The 23,305-nt window shown below is 38.5% G+C and overlaps 1 pseudogene; it reads right to left on the bottom strand.

The window, feature by feature from the left end:
* LOC149250977 (UDP-glucuronic acid decarboxylase 2 pseudogene) overlaps nt 1-21,412 on the bottom strand; it is a 45,989-nt pseudogene extending 24,577 nt beyond the window's left edge.
* Nucleotides 21,413-23,305: the final 1,893 nt, after the last annotated feature.

A 23,305-nucleotide genomic window follows, 5' to 3' on the forward strand; every position in this document is an offset into this window, starting at 1 on the left:
TTGATACCCAACTTTGTGCATAGGGTATGGAAAAGATTAGTGAACTCCGGCACGTCTTGGTCCCTTCCCTGCCGCAGCGTGGTCCACTTTATGTATTCATCCTCATAGCTCCCGACAGGGTAGTACTGCTCCTTGATGGCATCCCGGAACGAATTCCAGGTGGGTGCGGTGGAAAATAGTGAGCTAGTACTTTCATCCTTCTGCTCGCAGTAGGTTTCCCACCAGTCCTTGACGTGGGGGGCTGCTTTGAGGAGAGCAAAAACAATCTTTTCCCGACTCGAAAATTCATGAACAGAAAAATAACCCTCTAGCAGATTCAACCATTTATCTACGGCATCTGCATCTATCTGACCCTCGAATATGGGGAATTCAAAATTAACTTGTACCTTAAAGGGTGTGGCGTTTCCAGAGTAGCTGCTGGAAGCCGATGCGTTGCTTCTGGGTAGCCGCTGAAGGATCTTGGCAAAGCTGTCCATCATCGCGTTCCGTTGTCGCTCGAGGGATTCTTCGAGAAAGATTTTGATGGGATCTCCTTCCCCCTCGTCTTTCTTCTCGTCCGCCATGGGAGGTCGTCGGGATTTGCGAGGCTGGTCTTGCAAAGGTTCAACCAGTTCAAGCCCTAACTCCTTATATCCCGACCTTGTTGGGGACATGCAAAGAAAAACAGAGAAAAAGCAGACCGCTCTGATACCACTGATCCGGATTTAAACAGGAACGCAAAAAATTATAGAGATAACCATATACACAAAGATGCAGCGGAAATAATACTTCATTTCATTAATGGAAAATACTGAAATATGCTTACAACCAGAAATGGAAATAAACTAGCTAGGGCGATGGTAGTTTATCTCTTAGAAGAGATGTGATGGCTACATGCCTCTGAATTGTGTTACAATGAGGCTCGAAGGCCTATTTATTGTTGAGAAACAATGGGAAACCCTTAACATTCCAAAACCTAACCCTAGGAGATGAAACGCCAAACTGTGGGCCCCGTTTGGGGGTAAGTTGGTACATCAACTTCCCGGGGTCGTAACTTTGGCATATGATCTCCGTTTGACGCGTACAATAGCTCATTAGAAAGATCTATCCGAGCACTATCATTGTTGGAACGGGCAACATCGGTCCATTCCATGGACCCATGTTGCCCCCAGATTCCCCAAAAAACGTCGTTTAGGGCCTCAAAATGGCTTCGGAAGTTCAGGACCCGAAAAACTGCTAAAAATAGTAAGTTGTGCTACAATTAAGGAAACCGAAAATGCTGAGAAAGACAATGGTGGGGGTCCAAGTGGACTTGGCAGGTGGCCACCAATATCCACCTGGATCATTCGATTCACTCGCTACCCATTCCTCGAGTTTTTTTTTTAGTGAACCAACACCCTCGTGCTCGACCAACCATAGAGTGTTCTACCATTTGCACCACTTTATGATTTTTTGTTGGAAATAATATTGAGAGGCAAGGGGGGTGAATCACTATTATCAACTTACTAACTTTTTCATTTCATAATCAAATTTATATACGCTACTTCAGTGAAGGGAATTCGCATGTGCACAAAATTGTTCTTAAGGAAACCAATGTATATCCAATGAACTTATGATTTAGTTAATTCATCATATGTTGATCTTTAATTAGCACATTAGTACATAATTAACCATTTAAATAGTAACCATGTGCAGTAATAATCGGGTAAGAAATCACACATAAGAAACACACATGAACACCATGATTTAAGGTGGAAACCCAATGCGGGAGAAAAACCACCTCCTATTTTTCTCTCTGTCTTCTTTTAATAAAAGAAAAACTGTTTACAATCTTGTATTCGTGCCTACTCATTACAATACGCAGGTAACCACTTGCAGAAGCCTACAACCTTCTCTAGTTCTCTAGCTTCTACTAGAAGGGAGATACAACCCCCTAGCTCTTGTACTAGCCAATATGTTTACTAATACGTAGGCGCCAACCTACAGAAGGCTCCAACCTTCACTCATTTTCTAGGTGCTACTAGAAGGGAGCTCCAACCCCCTGGCTCTTGTATTGGCTGATATGTTTACCAGTACGTAGGTGTTGGCCTATAGAATTCTATGACCTTCTCTCTTCATCCAGGGACCACGTTTCATTAATTTTCAGACTTGATACTCCTAGTACATGACAACACAATATCAAGGCCACATTTCATCCAATTTTCATACTGGACCTTTCAGCAACATTGAGGCTCAAACTCAATCACCACTGCAATACAACTAATCACTTGAAACCCATCAACATTAAAGAAAATTCAAAACCAATCAATCTGAACCTTCATAACACTGTCACAAGAACACAGTCACAAGAACACAGTCACCAAAACACAGAGCAGAACCCAGAACTTTGCATCAACAACTAGAACCAACTGCAACTTCAAACATCATATCTCATAATGTATACGCTACTTTGAAGTACCGAAATTGTGTGTATACACGCCTTCACCAAGGCAAACCAGCGTACAGATTTGCAAATACTAATTTAAAACTTCACAGATGTTCCAGACTTCAGTCATACCCATATCATAACATTTATAGAATAAAACATGCATTAGCAATTGGATCTATCCCAACCAATATCAGATCATTCAATGACAAGTCATTCGAGGTCCCATGATCTTCATCCAACATTGAATTCAAGGTGCACAAAATATTTCAGATCATATCATAGTCGTAGCCCCTGCAACATAAAATATACTTCAGATAGAATTATTCCTGAGAAACCCTTACACTTGCACACTTGGCCCTTTGATCTTCTCCTCCTTATATATTTTTTGGCCTTTCTCAATACCTCAAACCAAAACAACTCTTAGAACTTGTGCTATTCTTGGATGGGATGAAATAGTCATTACCCCGCTCAATATTGTGGGCTGATACCATGGTATTGACCCTTGGTATTATTTACTCTTGAATTTCCTTGATTTTCCAACTCATATGCGCTTTTCCTCTTTTGAAAGTGCATGCATACATATACGCACCTTTTGTTTTATGGACCTGCGTGTATATGCTTCTTGGACAAAGTGAACCAGTGTATACTTCTTAAACCATTATGTTTCTTCAATCTCTGGAGTCTGATCTGTAATCCTTTGTTGTTAACCTGTTACACTGTGAATTGTCATCTATGTAAGTTTCCATCAAGGACACCACCTATATCATAATGCCAGCAATCTCCCCCTTTGGACTTGATGGCAACCACAAAACCAAGATATTCACCCCCTTTGACATCAAGGGCAAAGGACTGAGAAAGATATTCTCCCTAGTAGGGATTCTCTACACATGCTGATTTTTGTGATCATGCTCCCCTTGAGATTTTACCAGAATCTTTGATGGATGTGAAATGAAGTACATGAATCGATCACTCAACTAAGTGAGTATGACCTTCATATCATCAATGAATCATACATACATCAATCACCCAACCAAGTGGGGATATACCAAATGTTCATACATGATTAAAAAATTTGAAATTATTACATCATGCTTCCCATGCATAGTGCAGTTACATAATAGGTCTTTACATGAACTTTACATCAAATGATATACATGACATTTATAAAAATGAATAACAATCTAAACAAGACCATGATAGTCATTAGTAACTATCATACACCATATATGATCGGCACCATAAGCATCTATTAGCAACATCAAGATCAACAACCTGTAAATGTCCATCATCAAAAGAGTCATCTCAATCAAAACAACTATGTGGATCAAGAAATATAAGCATCATCATGTACTAAGGTATTCTCATATAATGCCAACAATGCATTATTAGAAGCATATGATCCCCTGAGCTTGTTTCAGTTGTTCACTATTAGAGCTATTCATTGCATTTGTTAGTAAGAATCATCAAGGCGTCATTATCAATTAGTTATTCATCAAATTATTAATAGCTTATGAGGGCCAAAAACACTTCCAAATATCATCAACAAACTATAATAATCATCAATCATAACAGAACAGATAATTGATAATTGACTAAACCATATCGGACCCCCTTTTCTGAGTCTGTCCCACTTCTTTTTCCTCAAAACACCATATACACGACTATGCAACTTCTAACTCACATATATATGTGACCTGTCTTCATAATAACTGCGCATTAGAATTGGAATACTGAATTTTTACACTTTCAGCTCCCCCTGGGTCTGTTATGTCTGTATACTGAGCTATGCCACATCTTTCTAACAACAATTCCTTCTTCTTCAATACCTTGGATTGTGGTGATTTTTGCTCCTTTTGGTATGGTGGCCAAACAATACCAATAACTTTGTGACCAAACATATTCTAAGAAAAAAAATATCCCTTAGAGTACATGGAAATTGATGATCTTTCTATGTGATGGTCTTCAACCATTATACTTCTACATCTGGTTGCAACATGTCCAAATTTATGACATATAAAACATTCAACATTATTTTTCAGAGGAAATAACTGATTATCCCTTCCACAGTTAGGAGGAAATGATTTTCATTGAAGTCTTTCTTTCCTTGGTTGTTGATAGGGTTGACCTCTTATCTCCTTGTTGAGCATTTCAATTTTTTTATTAAATTTCTTTGCCTCATCTTGTGAGCTAGATTCACCTTCAATAGTTTCATGAAAACTAAGACTAGTCTTTATAAGAGGAGAATGTTGAACTTTGATGATTTAATCTATCCTTTTTGATCCTTTAGCAAATCTAAGATTCAAAGTTTTTTTCTTAGACTTACTACTTCATATTCTAACACTTCATTGTGCTCGTCCTTTTTATTGAGTTGATTTGTTACTATGTCTATGACTATATCCTTTTCTGTCAAACAAATTTTGAGTTGAGTGATTTCTTTAAGGAAATCTCCCTTTTCTAAGGTATCATTGTCATAGTTTAATATATTGATCATCTTCATCACTATTAGACATGCCATCACTATCTTCATGAGTCTAATAACTTCTATTACCTTCTATAGAAATATTTCCTTTGTCATGAGGACATTTAGTAGTGTAATGACAAACTCTTCCAAAAGCAAAACATTTGAAGGGAATCTTACCGTTGAATCTTCCGGAACCCCGTTGAAGTTTCTTCACAAAGTTTACGTCTTCTTCTTCTAATATATATCCTTATTCTTTGACATCTCCCATTTTGTTTCCTTTTGCGTAAGCTTTGAAAGTGTTTTCTCTGGTTTTTGATGGACCTCCTTTCCTCATTTCAAAGGCAGTTAAAATTCCATGAAGTTGAACAATAGTAACATATTGTAGATCTTGGTTTTCTTGAATGACAGATACTTTGGACTCAAATTTACAAGAAAAAGATCTCAAAATTTTCACAACTATAGTAGCCTCCTTTATTTCTTCACCGATATTTCTCATATGATTTACAATCCCATATGCTCGTAAGAAATAACTAGAAATAATTTCATCACTATGCATTTTGAGAGTTTCATACTGGATTCTGAGAGTTTGGAGTTTAGCATGTTTTACCTGGGAGTCTCCTTCGTATCTCTGAATGATTTTGTCCCATATTTCCTTGGTTGTGTTGAACTGCGTTACTTTGACAAATTCTAATTCTGATAGAATTTCCAATAAAGCGTTGACAACTTTGGCATTGATTTCATATGATTTATTTTCTATTGGACCCGTGGGGACTGCTGCTAGATATTGGTATCCTCTTTCCACAATTTCCCAAACATTAGCTCCAAGTGATTGAAGATAAGATCTAGTTCGTGTTTTCCAATATACCAAGTTGTTCCCATTGAAGATTGGTGTTCCAATAGATCCCATTACTTCATGATTATTCATCTTGAAAGATCTCCCTTAAAGTGATCAAGCTTCTTCTGAAGGACCTGCTCTGATACCAATTGTTGGAAATAATACTGAGAGCGGGGGGGTGAATTAATATTATCAAATTAATAACTTTTTCTTTTAATAATCAAATTTATATACGCTACTTCAGTGAAGGGAACTCGCATGTGCACACAACTATTCTTAAGACAACTAGCATATATCTAGTGAACTTATGATTCGGTTAATTCATCATATGTTGATATTTAATCAATGCATCAATATTTAATTAAAAATTTAAACAAAACCTTGTGCAGTAATAGTAGAATAAGAAATCACACATAAGCAACACACATGAAAACCAAGATTTAAGATGGAAACTCAATGTGGGAGTAAAAGCACCTATTGTTGTCGTCTCTATCTTCTTTTAATATAAGAAAAACCACTTTACAATATTGTACTGGTGTAGACTCATACTAGTACGTAGGCATCCACTTGCAGAAGGATACAACCTTCTCTCATTCTCCAGCTTCTACTAGACGGGAGATACAACCCCCTAGCTCTTGTACTAGTCGATATGTTTACTGGTATGTAGGCGCCAGCCTACATAAGGCTTCAACCTTCACTCATTTTCCAGCTGCTACTGGAAGGGAGCTCTAACCCCCTAGCTCTTGTATTAGATGATAAGTTTACCAGTATGTAGGTGCCAACCTACAGAAGGCTATGGAATTCTCTCCTCCTCCAAGGACCACGTTTCATTAATTTTGAGACTGGATACTCCTGGTACACAACAACACAATATGAAGGACACGTTTAATCCAATTTTCATGCAAGACCTATAAGCAACATTGAATCTCAAACCTAATCACCACTACAATACAACCAATCACTTAAAACCTATTAATACTGAAGCAAATTCACAACCAATCAATCTGAACATTCAAAACACTCTCACTAGAACACAATCACCAAAACATAGAGGAGAACCCAGAACTCTGCATGAACAACCAGAACCAACTGCAAATTAAAACAACATATCTCATAATGTATACCCTACTTTGAAGTACCTATTGGGTTGTGTTATATTCTTTCCACAACGAGCCCACGTAGTTAATCGAGGAGTTAGAAGGGGGGCGGAGCGCCCCCTTTGTTGGGCCGATTGCGTAGCGAGGGGAATCATAAGGGGTTTTGACGGGTGCTGGTAACCCTACTCTATGGGGTCCGGGGTAGCATCCTTGAAAATTTTGGTTTTGGAACCTATGTTAGGTTGGGTGGACCCACCTATCGTTTTGTGCATTATTTTCGCACATGTTTTTGGACGCGATGGTTTTCGGTCCATGGTTTTGGACACGATGGTTTTCGGTCCATAGTATTGGATGCTTCGGCATGTATAAATATGTATTGTAACATTGAAAGGAACATAATGAAAAATCAAGCTGGTAGTCCCAGTTTTGGGATCCAGGGGAAAATATGTGTATATGTGTTTTATGTGTTATGCTCTTTCATTGTTTATTTTCTATGTTTTAGAATTCATATGCACGTAATTTTTGTACGGGGTTAAAACCTACATTTGGTATCATAGTTGTTTTGGCTTTAAGGGGATGTCTTTGTTGTTGAGGGGTTTCACTCGGGCCTGTGGTAGACCCTATTCAGTGGGAGATCTGTGAGATCAATCCTAGTGGTGAAAGAAGATGGCGAGTAGTGGGAAGATAGAGATTGAGAAATTTAATGGTCAAATTTTCGAGTTGTGGAAACTCAAGATGGAGGATCTGTTGGTGGATAAAGATCACTAGATCACGGTAGATTCGGGTACTAAACCAACGGGAGTGTCCGATGAAGAATGGAAGAAGTTGGATCAGAAGGAAAAGAGGACAATACTATTGTGTGTCTCATATTTAGTATTGTTGAATGTATCACGGGAAGCTATGACGAAGGTTTTGTGGGACAAGTTAGGTACTTTGTACCAATCTAACTCTTTGGTGAATAAAATTTTCCTGCAGAAAAAAGCTGTATAACCTAAGGATGAAAGATGGAGACTCGGTGACAGAGCATCTGAACACATTTAATATTGTGGTAAGTCAGTTAGCATCTGTTGATATTAAAATTTCAGATGAAGATAAGTGCATCAATTTCTTGTGTTCTCTACTAGATTCCTGGGATGGTCCAGTTATTGCAATAGGTAGCAATGCAACTACCTTATAGTTTGATGAAATAGTGTCATCCTTGCTGATGGAGGAGATGAGATGGAAAAATAAGGAGAGCCAGAATGGTGATACCTTGTCTGTACGAGGATGGTCCCAGAAGATAAAAAAAAAAATCACCGAGTGGGAGATATAAATCTAGAGGGAAATCTAAATCTCCAGGAAAACATTTAATGTTGGTGTGTTGGAAATGCAGAAAGGAAGGGCACTACAAAAGGGTCTATAAATCTAAAGCTCCTGATTAAGGAAAGGGATCTGATGATGCTCCTTCTGCGGAGGTGAAAACCACCTCACATGAAGGTGGGGATGTGTACTTGGCTTCTTCAAGTACACATGTAGATCATGAGGCATGGTTGATTAACTCAGGTGCATCCGCTCACTTCACTCCCCATTGAGAGTGGTTTTGCAAGTATGAGAAATACAACGGTGGTGATGTCTTCTTAGGGGATGAAAGGAAGGCTAGAATCATTGGTCACGGAAAAGTAAAGTTGAAGTTGCAAGGTGGAAGGGTTAGAACACTTCTGGTTGTTTTGCATATTCCTGCATTGGCCAGAAATCTGATTTCTATAAGCAAGTTTGATGATGCAGGTGTAAAAACAGTGTTCGAGAAGGACACCTGCAAGATGGTTCGGGGAGCACTGGTATTGATGCGGGGAGTTCAGATTGGAACTCTGTACAAGCCACAAGGTAGCACAATTGTTGATGGGTGCAACAGTTCTGTGGTTCTTGAAAGTGGATCAGAAAATCTAGTGGTCTCTGGAGAGAATACCATGTTGTGGCATCAAAGGCTTGGACATATTAGAGAGAAGGGCCCTCGAATACTTCATGGTAAAGGTATGGTAGAAGGTATGAGTAATATATCTCTGGATTTTGGTTTCTGTTAAAATTGTGTTTATGGGAAGAAGAATCGGGTGATTTTCCCCTCTAGTGGTAAGAGGGCGAAACATATATTAGAGTTTGTGCATAGTGATGTGTTTGGACTTGTGAAGGTTCCATCATTGGGTAAGTCTATGTACTATGTATCATTTATAGATGACTTCTAAAGGAATACATGGAGATATTTACTTAAGAATAAATTTGAAGTCTTTGACAGGTTTAAAGAATTCAAGGCTCTGGTGGAAAGCCAGGCAGAGAAGAAGATAAAGGTGCCGAGGACAGATAACGGTGGAGAGTTTTGAAGTAAGGAATTTTAAGAATTCTGTAAGAAGTGTGGTATAGCACAGTAGAAGACTACTCCATATACACCTCAGCAAAATGGAGTTGCAAAAAGAATGAACAAGACGTTGATGTAAAGGGCAAGAAGCATGCTCAGTGGTTCCGAGTTAGGATAGGAATTCTGGGAGGAGGCAGTGGAGACAACATGTTACCTGGTCAATAGATCACCTTCATCAGCGTTGGAGGATAAAACTCCACAAGAGTTATGGACTCGTAAGAAACCCTCTCTTTCACATCTGAGGGTATTTGGATGTGATGCATATGTACATCTTGCAAAGGAGAAATGAACCAAGTTGGATAGTAAATCTGAAAATTGCATATTTAATTGGTATAAGGATGGTTTAAAGGGTTATCAGCTTTGGAACCTAGTAATAAGGAATTTTGCGTACAATCGAGATGTGGTTTTCAGAGAGGTGAAAGATGTTATTAAACATGAAGTCCAACCAAACGAACCTGAGAAGATAGAGTTTGAGCTAAAGGAGGAAGAATCAGACTCTACAGAAGAGGAGGAATCATAAGATGAAGAGCCACAAACTTTGGGTGTGAGAAGATCAGATCAAGAAAAAGGCACCCAGAAAGGTATAATCCATCTTCTTTCTGTTCAAATTTTGCTTTATTTATTACTGATGATGATCCCAAAACTGTGGAGGAAGCAGTAGATTTAGAGGATGGAAAACTCTGGAAAGAGGCCATGATTGATGAAATGGAATCTTTGCACAAAAATGAGACTTAGGATCTGGTGGAGTTTCAACCTGGAAGGAAACCCATTGGCAGCAAATGGGTGTTCAAGAAGAAGACAAATGCAGAAGGAAAGGTGGAGAAATACAAAGCTCGGTTGGTAGCAAAAGGTTATGCCCAGGTGCCGGGAATTGATTTTGGTGATCTTTATTCTCTTGTTGCTAAGGTAAATTCTATTAGATTACCTTTATATGTTGTTGCTGCTTTTGATTTTGAGGTAGAATATACGAATGTGAAGACAACATTTCTTCATGGGGATTTGGAAGAGGAAATCTACATGAAGCAACCTAAAGGCTTTGCAGTGAAGGGAAAGAAAGAACTGGTATGCAAGATAAAGAAGTCTTTGTATGGGTTAAAACAGTCACCGACGATGTGGTATCAGAAATTTGATACATTTATATGGGGACTTGGCTTCACTAGAAGCAAAGCAGATCACTATGTGTATTTTAAATTAATTGGTGACCGTGTTATTTATCTGGTCTTGTATGTGGATGATATATTGTTGGTTGGAAATGACAAAGTAATTATCCAAGATTTGAAGACCCAATTGTCCTCCAAATTCGACATGAAATATCTTGGTGCTACAAACTATATTTTGGGCATGGAAATTAAAAGAGATCAGGCAAAGAGAAAGCTCCAGTTAAACCAGAGGAGGTATGTCGAGACAATATTGCAGAGATTTAATATGCAAGATAGTAAACTGGTGAAGGTTCCTATTCCTGTAGCTGTAAAGTTATCTATTGAACAGTGTTCCAAGACACAAGAAGAGGAAGAGGACATGTCTCGTGTTCCATATGCAAGTGTAGTCGGTAGCCTGATGTATGAAATGGTCTGTACTAGACTAGACATTGCACACGCAATGGGAGTAATGAGTAGGTTTATGTCAAAACCAGGAGAGGAGCATTGGACAACAATGAAGTGGGTTTTCAGGTATTTGAGTGGCATTAGTGATTAAGGTTTGTGCTACCAAGGAAGACCAGGATTGGACAGAGTGTTGGATATTCGTGGCTTTGTTGATGCAGATTGGGCTGGAGATCTGGATCAGAGAATATCTACAAGTGGGTATGTGTTTAACCTATTTGGAGGTGCAGTCAGTTGGATGAGTAAGAAACAATCTATAGTGGCACTATCAACTACATAGGCATAATACATGGCAGCCACTCATACATGCAAGGAAGCAGTTTGGTTGCAGAGATTGTGTTCAATTATGGAGTTAGTACAGGGAGCTATAACTATAGATTGTGACAACCAAAGTGAAATTTTCTTGTCAAAGAACCCTGCATATCACTCAAAGACAAAGCACATTGATGTTTAGTATCACTTTGTGAGGGATATGATAGAAGACAACAATGTGTTGTTGGTAATGGTGGACACTTTGAAGAATACTGCAGATGCATTGACAAAATTTGTGAGCTCTGAGAAGTTCTCTTGGTGTATAGAAACAATGGTTGTTGTAGGTCTGGATAAATGACTAAGCTCTCTTGTGGCCCCTTATGGAAAGAAAACAACAAGTGGGGGAATGTTGGGCTGTGTTATATTCTTTCCACGACTAGCCATGTAGTTAACCAGGGGGTTAGAAGGGGGGCAGAGCACCCCCTTCGCTGCGCCGATTGAGTATCGAGGGGAGTCATAAGGGGGTTTGAGGGGTGCAGCTAACCCTACTCTATGGGGTCTCGGGCAGCACCCTAGAAAATTTTGGTTTTGGAACTTATGTTAGGTTGGGCGGACCCACCTATGGTTTTGTGCATGATTTTTGCACATGTTTTTGGATGAAATGGCTTTCAGTCCATGGTTTTGGATGCGATGGTTTTCAGTCCATGGTATTGGATGCTTCGACATGTATGAATATGTATTGTAACATTGAAAGGAACATAATGGAAAATCAAGCTGGTAGTCTCGGTTATTGGATCCAGGGGAAAATCTCTATATGTATGTGTTTTATGTGTTATGCTCACGCATTATTTATTTTCTGTGTTTTAGAATTCGTATGCAAGTAATTTTTATACGGGGTTAAAACCTATAGTACCGAGCTAGAGTGTATACACACCTTCACCAAGGCGAACCAACGTATATATCTGCAAATACCAACTTAAAACTTCACATTTTTTCCACACTTCAGTAATACCCAGATCATAACATTTACATAATAAATGCATTAGCAATTAGATTTACCCCAACCAATATTAGATCATTCAATGACAAGTCATTTTAGTTGTCATGATCGTGATCCAACATTGAATTCAAGGTGCAAAAAATATTTCAGATCATATCATAATCATAGACCCTGCAACATCAAATATACTTCAAATAGAAGTATTCTTGAGAAACTGTTACACTTCCACACTTAGCCCTTTTATCTTATCCTCCTTATAAAGTTTTTGGCCTTTCTCAATACCTCGGACCAAAAAAACACTTAGAATCTGTGGTATTCTTTGACAGTATGAAACAATCATTACTCCGCTCAATATTGTGCACTAATACCATGGTATTAACCCTTGGTATTCTTTACTCTTGAACTTCCTTGATTTTCCAACTTATATGCACTTTTCCTCTTGTGAAAGTGTGTTCATATGTATACATACCTTTTGTTCTATGGACCCGTGTGTATATGCTACTTGGACAATGTGAACCCGCATATACTTCTTAAACCATTTTGTTTCTTCAATCGCTGGAGTTTGATTTGTAATCCTTTATTGTTAACCTGTTGCACTGTGAACTGTTATCTATGTGTGTTACCATCAAGGACAACACATGTATCATAATTCCAACAATTTCTACATCATGCCTCAAAACCAAGGCCGATTTTTCTTTTAATTCCTCCAAATAATGGTTTGGATTCATCTTTTGTCCTCCTTCTGGTTGGCGGGTGGTAGTTGCATGTGTAAGGGATATATTACGGAGAGTTATCCCTTGTTCACCCCCTTGAAGACTTTCTATAGAAATAATGCATTGATATTGAGGTTTCTTAAAGGAGACAATAGGGTTGAGTAGAGTAGCATATGCTATTGGCGGGAGAGGACCAGAACCCTCATTTGAGGGTGGGAGTGGATAAGATCCCAATGATCCCAAATAACCCCTATCACTTAATAAATACACCTACAGATAAGAAGGGGTGAAAAAAATTGAAGTAACTTGTAGTGTGCTTGCCAACGGTTATTTTTGGGAAGAAAAGTGCCTTCGTCAGAATAAAACCCCATTCAAGTGTTGATGCCCGGAGAAAAGAATTTGTTCACAATCACCCCTTAACTGAGAAGGCTTCTAGAGGATAAGCCTTTTGAACTCTTAATTGGGTTAAAAAAAAGTGAATTTGTGAGGGATCCAGGAAGGTGGGTTACCGAGATTCCTTATGAATTTTTCTCCCTCGACTACGCCTAAGCAATAGAGAAATATCCAAAAGAAAGCAGGGCTCCCTCATTTAGAATAAAATCAGTGAAAGGTAAAACTTATGTGGGGTCTCCAAATAGAGGTAAGCACAAATTTCCATCCAAGAATTGAGCAAAAGGGGGCATGAAATGGCCTACAAAAGAATCCAAGTGTAAACATTTAGGAGGACTAGGATCTGGGTAAGTACTTCCCCCATAACCACTCATATTGATTAGATGGGGTTTTCCAACATCCAATCCTAGTGTCATCCAATAGGGATCTCCCACTTTAGTTCCAACCCTCAGGAGATGCACTCCATTTGATTACACGCCTTCTATGTCACTATTCATGTCCCCTCCCAAATCCAATACGAACAAATTAGTGAGGTAAAAATAGAAAAATGTTCATATGGTACCTTAGAATAATCAACCAATATTTCATCTATGAGGTAAAAAAATAAAAATAATCTCCATCTATATACCCTTCCTCAAGCAACATGGTAGTTTCACAAAAATCGATGAGACCTGAAGTCTACCTTCCCTTGTCTAGCTATCATTGGCCTTGAGATGCTTGAAACCACAAGAAGGAGAAAAACCTTGCTTCTAGTGAATATTAAACAAAAATGGAGATTGGTGAATGTTGATCCAAACTACATTAGGGTGATGGGTCAATCCTAGTTCTAACTAGTGTTGGAAAAAACTAAAGTGATATTGCGAAAGAAAACTCCCGCGATAAATCGTAGCAACCGCAAAGTGAAAACTTGTTATCTAATAATTAAATCATAATAAACTTTACTATATATATATATATATATATATATATATATATATATATATATATAGTAAAGTTTATTGGGCCAAACTGGAGCACGAAAAACAACCACCTAGGAAGTCGAACAACCAAACCAACTGCAACCCTTCAATATTATTCCTCATTAGACACTCAAATGTCGTCAGAGTATGAACATTAGAACCATGTGGCTCACCATGGTCACCACCTTCCAATTTGCAAGGTACATGTCTTTTAACATTTCTTAAGTGGGCGTCAATTTTTTCCACACTGATGCACACATTCCTTGACATTCCCTTGACGTCCTCCAGGGATGAAAAGGGATTGTATTTATCAACTTGTTTGTCTCTAAGAACAAGGCCCAATAGTGTTTTATTTTTCTAATGAATGGCGATTGAATCTAAGAATTTTTTTTCTCACTTAAAGTGTCTCCCATATCTAGAACCCGTCCCCCAAAATCTTCAAGAAATTCTAAATCGAATAGCAAATCCATTTCTTCTCCCACCTTCACCTCCAATTCTCCTATTTCTAGATGAATGTAAAAAGGGACAACATTTAAATAGGATGCCATTGATTCATGAGAAAACAATCTTGCACCCCTCTGACAAGGTTGAGCAACACTACCACCACCCCTTCTACTTCACTAATGTTTCCTTGGAGGCATGTTGAATTCTTTGAGGGATTGACTAAAGTATTTATAGGGATTTTCCTTACCTACAAAAGGATAGATAGACCAAACTCTATCTTCTTCGACCAAGTCAAGAAACCAACACATAGAGTCGTCACAATAGCCACAAACGAAATGCTTAAACTTGGAAAGAAGATCACAAAAAAAAACGGGGGGGGCATGAACTCCACAATTAGCTTAAAATCCTCCACCATTTTACCCATACAATACCCATTCCTAACACCAAACCTCCCAAAAACATAGAACTAGAGGAATAAAACATGACTCTTAGAGCTAAGCGCAATTCCACAAGAGGCCTGTGCAACCTTTCACAAGAGACCACCTACACCAACCATCCATGACAGAATAAAAATAGAGCGGACTAGACAAACACCCATGATGTAGAAAAAATAGAGCCTGTTAACAAAACCCCAGACCCAAGGACATGTATACAAAAGACATAAAATTATGGAGCTATAAATATATCATGGTTGAGAAATACGTGCTTGACACAGTGGAGAACCCAAGAGTAAGAAAAAAACAACAAGCGCACTGAGACCTAAATCCAGAGAAGAGGACTATGACTTACACTCCCAATTCATTGTACCACAAGGATGAGCTCGCCACCCCATCAACCATCGAAAAAACCGCACCCAGAACACCGCCTGCGTGAACCACACAAGGGATGATCTACATTTCTCCCTCCCCCATAGGAAAATCCCTTGGAAAAACATGTCAAGAGAGTCCCCAAAAACCATAAATCAAACGATATACTACATGAGGTCAAGGAATAATCCTTGAGTCTCGCAGCCTCTATCTCACAACACACCATCATTCAGAACCACCTCCAAAAATATAATAACATGCTTGTGCATGCGAGAGAGACTCCACGTACTCCCACATTAAATGGGAGCGTGGATGCCCAAAGCTGGTGGGAACACAAACCCAAGCCTCGCCTTTTCTATTTTAACATCGCCATTGGGGCGAATATTTAATTTCATTATTAGAAAAAAAGTTTAAATATATTAATAAAATATAATTTTATGGTCCAAACCCAACTTGCACGTCAGTGTAAAGAAAATACCTAACACAAATTATGAGAACACATCACTCGATCAATTGAATTTTTTTAATGATATAAATAAAATATCTTATTAGTCCCTCCCCCTTCATCGTTGTAGGGACTATAGTAATTGTTTCTTCAATCCGTATTATTTGGACATGGAAACCAATACAAATTTCTAGTTTTTAACTAAAGTTGACATGGAAATCAATGCTAATTTTGTTATTCCATGCAATTAAGCATTTGAACATCTTATTTGGCCCCATATTGAGGCCATAATTAGGATAAAATTAGGAAAAGTGACCATATATTATGTTGCATTAAGGTCAAGTGAATTAATTCTATACTTGACTAACATTAGTTCATAAACATTTAATGTTACTAGAGACTAAGAAAATGATTAGATGGGCCTTAGGTATGTGTGTTTCTTCTGTGTCCTGGAAATATGTTGAATAGTTGAGAGGAAGTGACCACCAAGACTACTAAAATGTGATTAAAAGGCTAACATATGTGGGCAAGATTTAACTAAAAGGAGGTGAGAAATAAATGAAAAGCATTGGTAGTGGTATACATAGAAAATGGAAGTAGAGAAAGGCGCAACAAAAATAACATAATGGAATGGTTAAACATTGTAAATAGACATGGAATAAGAACTAATTTTATTTAGAGTTGGGCGTAGAAAATAGATTTAGAGAAAGGCAATAATAAAAATAACATAGTTGTGAAGTAAGTGAGGAATTGCATGAGGATGGATGAGAGGTGGTATGAATAAAAATATAGGATAGGAGACTAAAGATGGGTAAAGAGAAAAAATATGGAACACAGGATTGTGACAAATATCTGAGAGGATAAGCACACGGAAATGAAATTAGTGAGCATTAAAAAAAAAAAAATTATAACGGGCCTTAAGGAGTGACTCGATTTGATACCCATATTACACCTCCCACTTGCTTTTGGTTCTTGAGTTGTTAGCTTTCATGTACACTCTTTTGTATGGCTTTTGAGATGTTAGCTATCTCTTACTAGCATTAATTCTTAAACATTTAATATTACTAGTCCATAACCCATATTACACCTCTCAATTTCTTTTGGCTCTTTTGTTTTTAGTTGTCAACTACACTCTTTTTGCTGGCTCTTGAGTTTTCAACTATCACATACACCTTGATCTTTGTTCTTGAGATGTCAACTGTCATGTACACCTTAAGATTCACTCCTCTATCAAGAACATATAAATGTGTTAGTTATTTCACTAAGCGATTAATTTAACCTTCATAATGGTGTGGTTAATTAATGGAGGGACCTACTGTTATGACCTATTATACTTTCAACTCATCCCTTCCATTACCATCAACAATATATACATTGTTTTCATTGTTCTATTTTATGTTAGTCGTTGCATGGTTTAGGTATATACATTAAAAGAATCACTACAAAACATCCTAAAAGTTCTTACTAATACACATGTGATTCACATTACAACATAATAGAGTCTATTCCAAAAACACAAAAAAACTCACACTAACTTTCACCTAGTTGTCCATCATCATTTAATCGTTGTTGATGCTCGTTTCACATCTTGGGCATTTCTTTCTTTGTTAATAAATCTTGAAACTTCATACTTAACCTGTTATTTATTAGAATAGCCAATTCCAACCCCCCCCAAAAAAAAACTTCATATTAAAGAGGCTAATCTCAACATGTATATTGATTTTAATTCCAAGATACTGTCGCCATAAAAAATATCATTTATCCAAACATATACAAACAACCACTTGCTTGGAAACAAACAACAAAATTCATATCGGGTCGCTATAATACCAAAGATGAGGATAGCGTGTTATAATCCGAGCAGCCCATTATTTTGATACCTCCCATGCCACGTGTAATGCTGGGTGACTTATCAAATAGAAACTACCTTTAAAATAAAGTATCTAGAACAAAAGAAGATGCCTCTAGGAGCGTATCCGACCACTGAAATAGTGGTAGTTGCACACGACAATGAGTTCTTCTTTTTGAGAGGAGAATCTTATGGTTTGAACTTGCCATAATTTTCTTCTCTGCTACCAAGCCCTCTTTCACACTCTCAGAAGGACATTAGATCTGCATCACAGAGGAATTCCCGCTACTTAACCCCTCAAATCATTCAAGGCCAGATGAGACAGAAGTTGGAAGCATCTACTATAATATTAGTGCCCACCTAAACTCCAACGGTCTCGATAACTACACATACCATTACTGCAAGTGCTTAACAACAACCATGTCAACAAACCAACCTGTAAAGCTTCCATGAACTCCTTCATCCCCGATCTCGCAATGGTTGCCAAATTGTTCACCAAATCGCCTTTAGTCATGCCTATTCCACTGTCAATAATGGTGAGGCACTTGTTAGACTTGTTGGGCACAAGCCAAATGAATACCTCCAACTGAGCATCAAGCATAATCTTATATGTCAATCCTTCGAAGCGAATTTTGTCAAGCACACTCGAGGAATTGTTGATGAGATCCCGGAGGAAAACCTCCTTGTTGTTGTAGAAAGTGTTGATGATGAAGCTGAGCAACTGATTAATTTAAGCCTGGAAGGTGAAAGTCTCCACCTCGTCACTCTCCATGTTCACATCCACTGTTGGAATAGGAATTGCAATGAATAACATAGAATAGAACAATGAACAAGACAAGTATTCCAGAGCCTTCCTTTGTTGATCCTTCGTAGATCCACACTAATCCGGGCTCATCCATGATTCTCCTTCATTGATCCCAGCAGCACCGCACAATCATCTCTCCATAGTCGGTTGATCGAGGTTGCAAAAGATAAAAATCAGACTTGAATTGAAAAAAGAGTTACTACTCACACGTGAGTACTGCACCTTGAGACTGCACTCAAACAAAGAGAACTCTCTCCGTACACTCTACTTACATCAAATGAGCAATTACATCATTAAGTACATTGCTAGAACTTAGGAAGTTGCAACCAAACTCCTACACTCTAGGAACAAATCGTAAACTAAGGAGATACGTTACAACTTGTGTAACCATTTCTCCATTAATACAAAATAATATTAATTATTTTCAACTCCCCCACTTAATGGAGAAAGGATTATCCTGAACTCCTAGCATCCCTCTCAATAATTCAAACTTTACACACCCAATAGGCTTAGTAAACATATTAGCCATGTTATCACAAGTTTTACAATATTCAACACATATCTCTTTTGACTGTAGTTTATCTCGATGAAACAGAGCTATAGTGTTCTGCTTTTTGCTGCTCCATGCTATGACGCCAGATCCAATGCTGAATGCGTAACCTATGATAGATCTTCAATCATCCAAGTTACCTGCCCAATCGGAATCTGAAAAACCTGCTAGAATAACATTAGAAGTGTCACTATACAAAATTCCAGAATTACTAGTACCACTAAGATACTTCAACACACTTTTTGCTGCAATCCAGTGACTTTTGAGTGGTTTTGACATGAACTCGCTCAACACATTAACATAATATGCGAAATCTGGTCTAGTTGTAGTAAGATATATCAGACTGCCAACTAGTTGTCTGTACATGGTTGCATCCACCTCTTTAGTACCGTCGTCACTGCTCAACTTTAAGTTCTGCTGTAATGGTGTTGCTGTTGATCTGCACTTCTCTATTCTGAGCCTTTCTAGCAAGCTTCTGGCATACTTCCCTTGAGTAAGAAAGGTTTGTCCAGAGTATTTCCATCTCATACACTTGTGACATCTGATTTCTTTGATCAGAATGTTAGCATTCCCTGTTATGATCATATCATCTACATACAAGGAAATCAAAATAATTTGCCTCTGTTTATTAAACTTGGTACACAGATTTGGATCATTCAAGCTCCTATGAAAGCCATGCTGTACAAAAAATGAGTCAATTTTCTCATACCACGACCTGGGTGCCTGTTTTAAACCATAAACTACCTTTTTCAATTTACACACAAGATGTTCCTGCCCCTTTTTCACAAAACCTTCAGGCTGTACTAAATAAATTTCTTCCTTCAAGTCATCATTCAGAAATGCAGACTTAACATCTAGCTACCATTTGTGTTTTGTTGCTAAGGAAATTAGCATTCTAATAGTGTTTAATTTGGCTACAGGAGCAAAGGTGTCATTGAAATCTATTCCCTCTTGCTGTGAGTAACCCTTTGCTACCAGTCTAGCTTTAAGTTTCTCTATACTCCCATCTACATTTATTTTTGGTTTATACAGCCATTTGCATCCTATGGGGGTTTTACCTTCAGGAAATTCAACTAAATCCCAAGTATGGTTTATGTTTATTGATTCTATTTCCTCATACGTTGCAACCCTCCATGCATCATATTTACTTGCTTCGTCATAATTTGCAGGTTCTACAATGTTTTAAAACATTGACATTAATGTATAGTCTTTCAATTTAAAAGGTAATCGAGTATTCCTACTTGATCTCCTTGGTAGGGGACTTACCTCAAATCTGTCTATTTCATCATTTTCTGGGCTTGCATTATTGATTACATTTCCTGTTACTTCTTCCTCTTGTTTCTGCTCCTCCTCTTCATCTTCCTCACTGTTTTCTTCCATTAGCAATGGAATGTGCCAATCACTGTTAGAGTCACCAACATGTTCGCCCTCCATAAGTCACATAAGGCCTTCAACCCGATCAGAAGCGAACCGGAAGCTCCGTGTCTCTTTCCCATTTCCATAGACTGTCAAAGCCTCCTTGCGCAAAGCCTGAGCAACAAAATTACTTACAACCTGACCATCATCAAGGCACATTCGCGGACCGTATGTATTGAAAATTCGAGCAATCCGAACCTCAACATTTTCTCCCCTGGGATAATCCATAGTCAGAGTTTCGGTTGTTCTCTTACCCTCACCATAGCAAGTGCGGACTCCGATGGGATTAACATAGCCCGAGTAAGCTTCAGTTTGAGGATGTTCAAGAGGATCTCCATAAACCTCACTAGTACTTGTAAGCAGAAAACATGGCCCAACATGCTTGGCAAGTCTGAGTATGTTCAAGATTCCCACATAACTAGTTTTGATAGTCTTCACAGGATTGTATTTGTAATGCACAGGGGAAGTGGGGCAAGCCAAATGGTAGATCTGATCAACCTCCAACAATAAGGGTTCCACAACATCATGCCTTATCTGTTCAAACCTCGGATTGCCAAAATGATGCAAAACATTCTCCTTCCTTCTTGTCAAGAAATTGTTGACAACAATAACACTCTCACCTCTTTCCATGAGCCAGTCAACCAGGTGATTGCCAACAAAGCCAGTTCCACCCGTCACGACAACTCGCAACGACTTTCTCTTCAAACCTAGGGGCACTTTAGCCCCCGAATTCACCATTGAACCTAAATGATACTGAGCAAACCGAGAAATAGGAGTCTCATAAACAACCCGATGAGGTTTGTCGGGCACAAACCTTCCACTTTCATTAACATTAGAAGCCAAAAAACGAGCCTGAAGGATAAAGAAAGTCGATGTGATGGTGATTCCTATCAAAATAAATAGCACCCACTGCTCCCTGAGCAAATAATCTATTGGCCTGATAATAGACCATGTCTTTTCTCGCTTAGGAGAGTACTCATCACTGTTATTCATATTGGGCTGATAAAATTTCTGATCCTCTCATGAATAAGTCTTCAATGGGCCACCACCGGGAAAGTCTCATCTGCTGCCACCAAACAGATCACGAACTCCAATGCGCCACCACTCGGCAAATCCGATCTGCTACCACCGAATAGATCAAGTACTCTAATGCGCCACCACCGGGAAAATCTGATATGCTACCACTGAACAGATCACAGACTCCAATGCGCCACCACCAGGCAAGTCTGATCTGCTGCCACCAAGTAGATCACGAACTTCAATGTGCCACCACCGGGAAAATCCGATCTGCTCCCACCGAGTAGATCAGGAACTCCAATGTGCCACCATCGGGAAAATCCGATCTGCTCCCACTGAGTAGATCAGAAATTTCAAAGTGCCACCACTGGGAAAATCTGATTTGCAAAATATTGCAGATTTTCCACAGAGAAAGAGGCTAGCGCTTCTCAACGACGAAATACCCGCGGCGAAATTGGCGTGACTAAGGCCTGATTTTCCACGCCAATAACACTTTCTGGCACGTTGGCATGACTATCGCTCTCAAAACCATGCCAAATGGTGCGACTATTCCTTAATAAATAGCGCGAACCCTTTCTTCCGCTAAAAAATGGCGCGAGTGTTCGCGACGAAACTGCACCAACCCTATTTTCCGCTCAGAGATGATGAGTCATCTGAGACCTATCTTCAGCTGTTACAGCAGTCCACCTGCTTCTACGAATGCTTCTGTACACTCCACCGCCACTACAGTTCTGTAATCAATGATGCATCCTAAAAAAAAATTAAGGCTATCCCTACTCTGTGCTCTAATACCAAGATAAAAATTAGACTTGAATTGGAAAAGAAGGAGTTACAACCCACAGGTGGGTATTGCACCTCGAGACTGCACTCAAACAATGAGAACTCTCTCCATACACTCTACTTACATCAAATGAACAATTACATCATTAAGTGCATTACTACAACTCATGAAGTTGCAACCAAGCTCCTACACTCTAGGAACAAATCCTAAACTAAGGAGATACGTTACAACTTGTGTAACCATTTCTCCATTAATACAAAATAATATTAATTATTTTCAACTGCAAAATATAACCATAGGCTCTAGCAACAAACAACAACCCAATATCCAAAATTCAGATTTCAAGATTCAGGGAGGAAAATGAATGAGCATTGTGGAACTCAACATCTCTTCTGCATAGCCTCCAAACAAGTGCGAATAGAGCCTACCCATGATCAACTAGCTTCTCTGGCACCCCACCACTCCTCGTCTACTTTAACCCTCAAAACACGTGAGATGCTCAAATGCTCAAAATGCCTAGTGGCGGCGAAGCTCCTCTCATAACACATTTCAACAATGAATCTTCTCCATATGGTCATGTCTCTCCTCCATGCACCTCCATGCACCCTGCAACTACATGTGAGATCAACTATTGCCAGCAAAAAATACACCCTGCAAACATACAAATAATACTCTCAAAACAAATACGCTAGTTTATTTCCATGAGCCCAGGATGGCCCACGCACTCACGGCTCTCATACCATGTTAAATTTCCATAAAGGAAATATGTATATTCATTAATCAAATAATGTTACAAATAAATAAGTGAAGTGTGGTATTAAGATAGGGAAACTATTTTGGACACACAATCTGTTGGTTGAGAGAATATCTCAACCAAACACAAATCTAGAAAACAAAATAGGAAAAAACTCCTCTAGTTACAAAGAATCACAACTGATACAAATAAGAATTACATATTCCAACAAAGTTTTCATAATTTTTTGTGAATATCATTCCAAAAAAACATGAATATTTATATCTTTGTTGTCTAAATTAATTAATGGAATCAAAAATCTCTTGAAACCAAAACCATCGAAAGGCAATTTAGA

Source organism: Pinus tabuliformis, chromosome 7, assembly GCF_031772625.1.
Source record: "Pinus tabuliformis cultivar Carrire ecotype Pingquan chromosome 7, CPIR1, whole genome shotgun sequence".
Classification (NCBI taxonomy): domain Eukaryota; kingdom Viridiplantae; phylum Streptophyta; class Pinopsida; order Pinales; family Pinaceae; genus Pinus; species Pinus tabuliformis.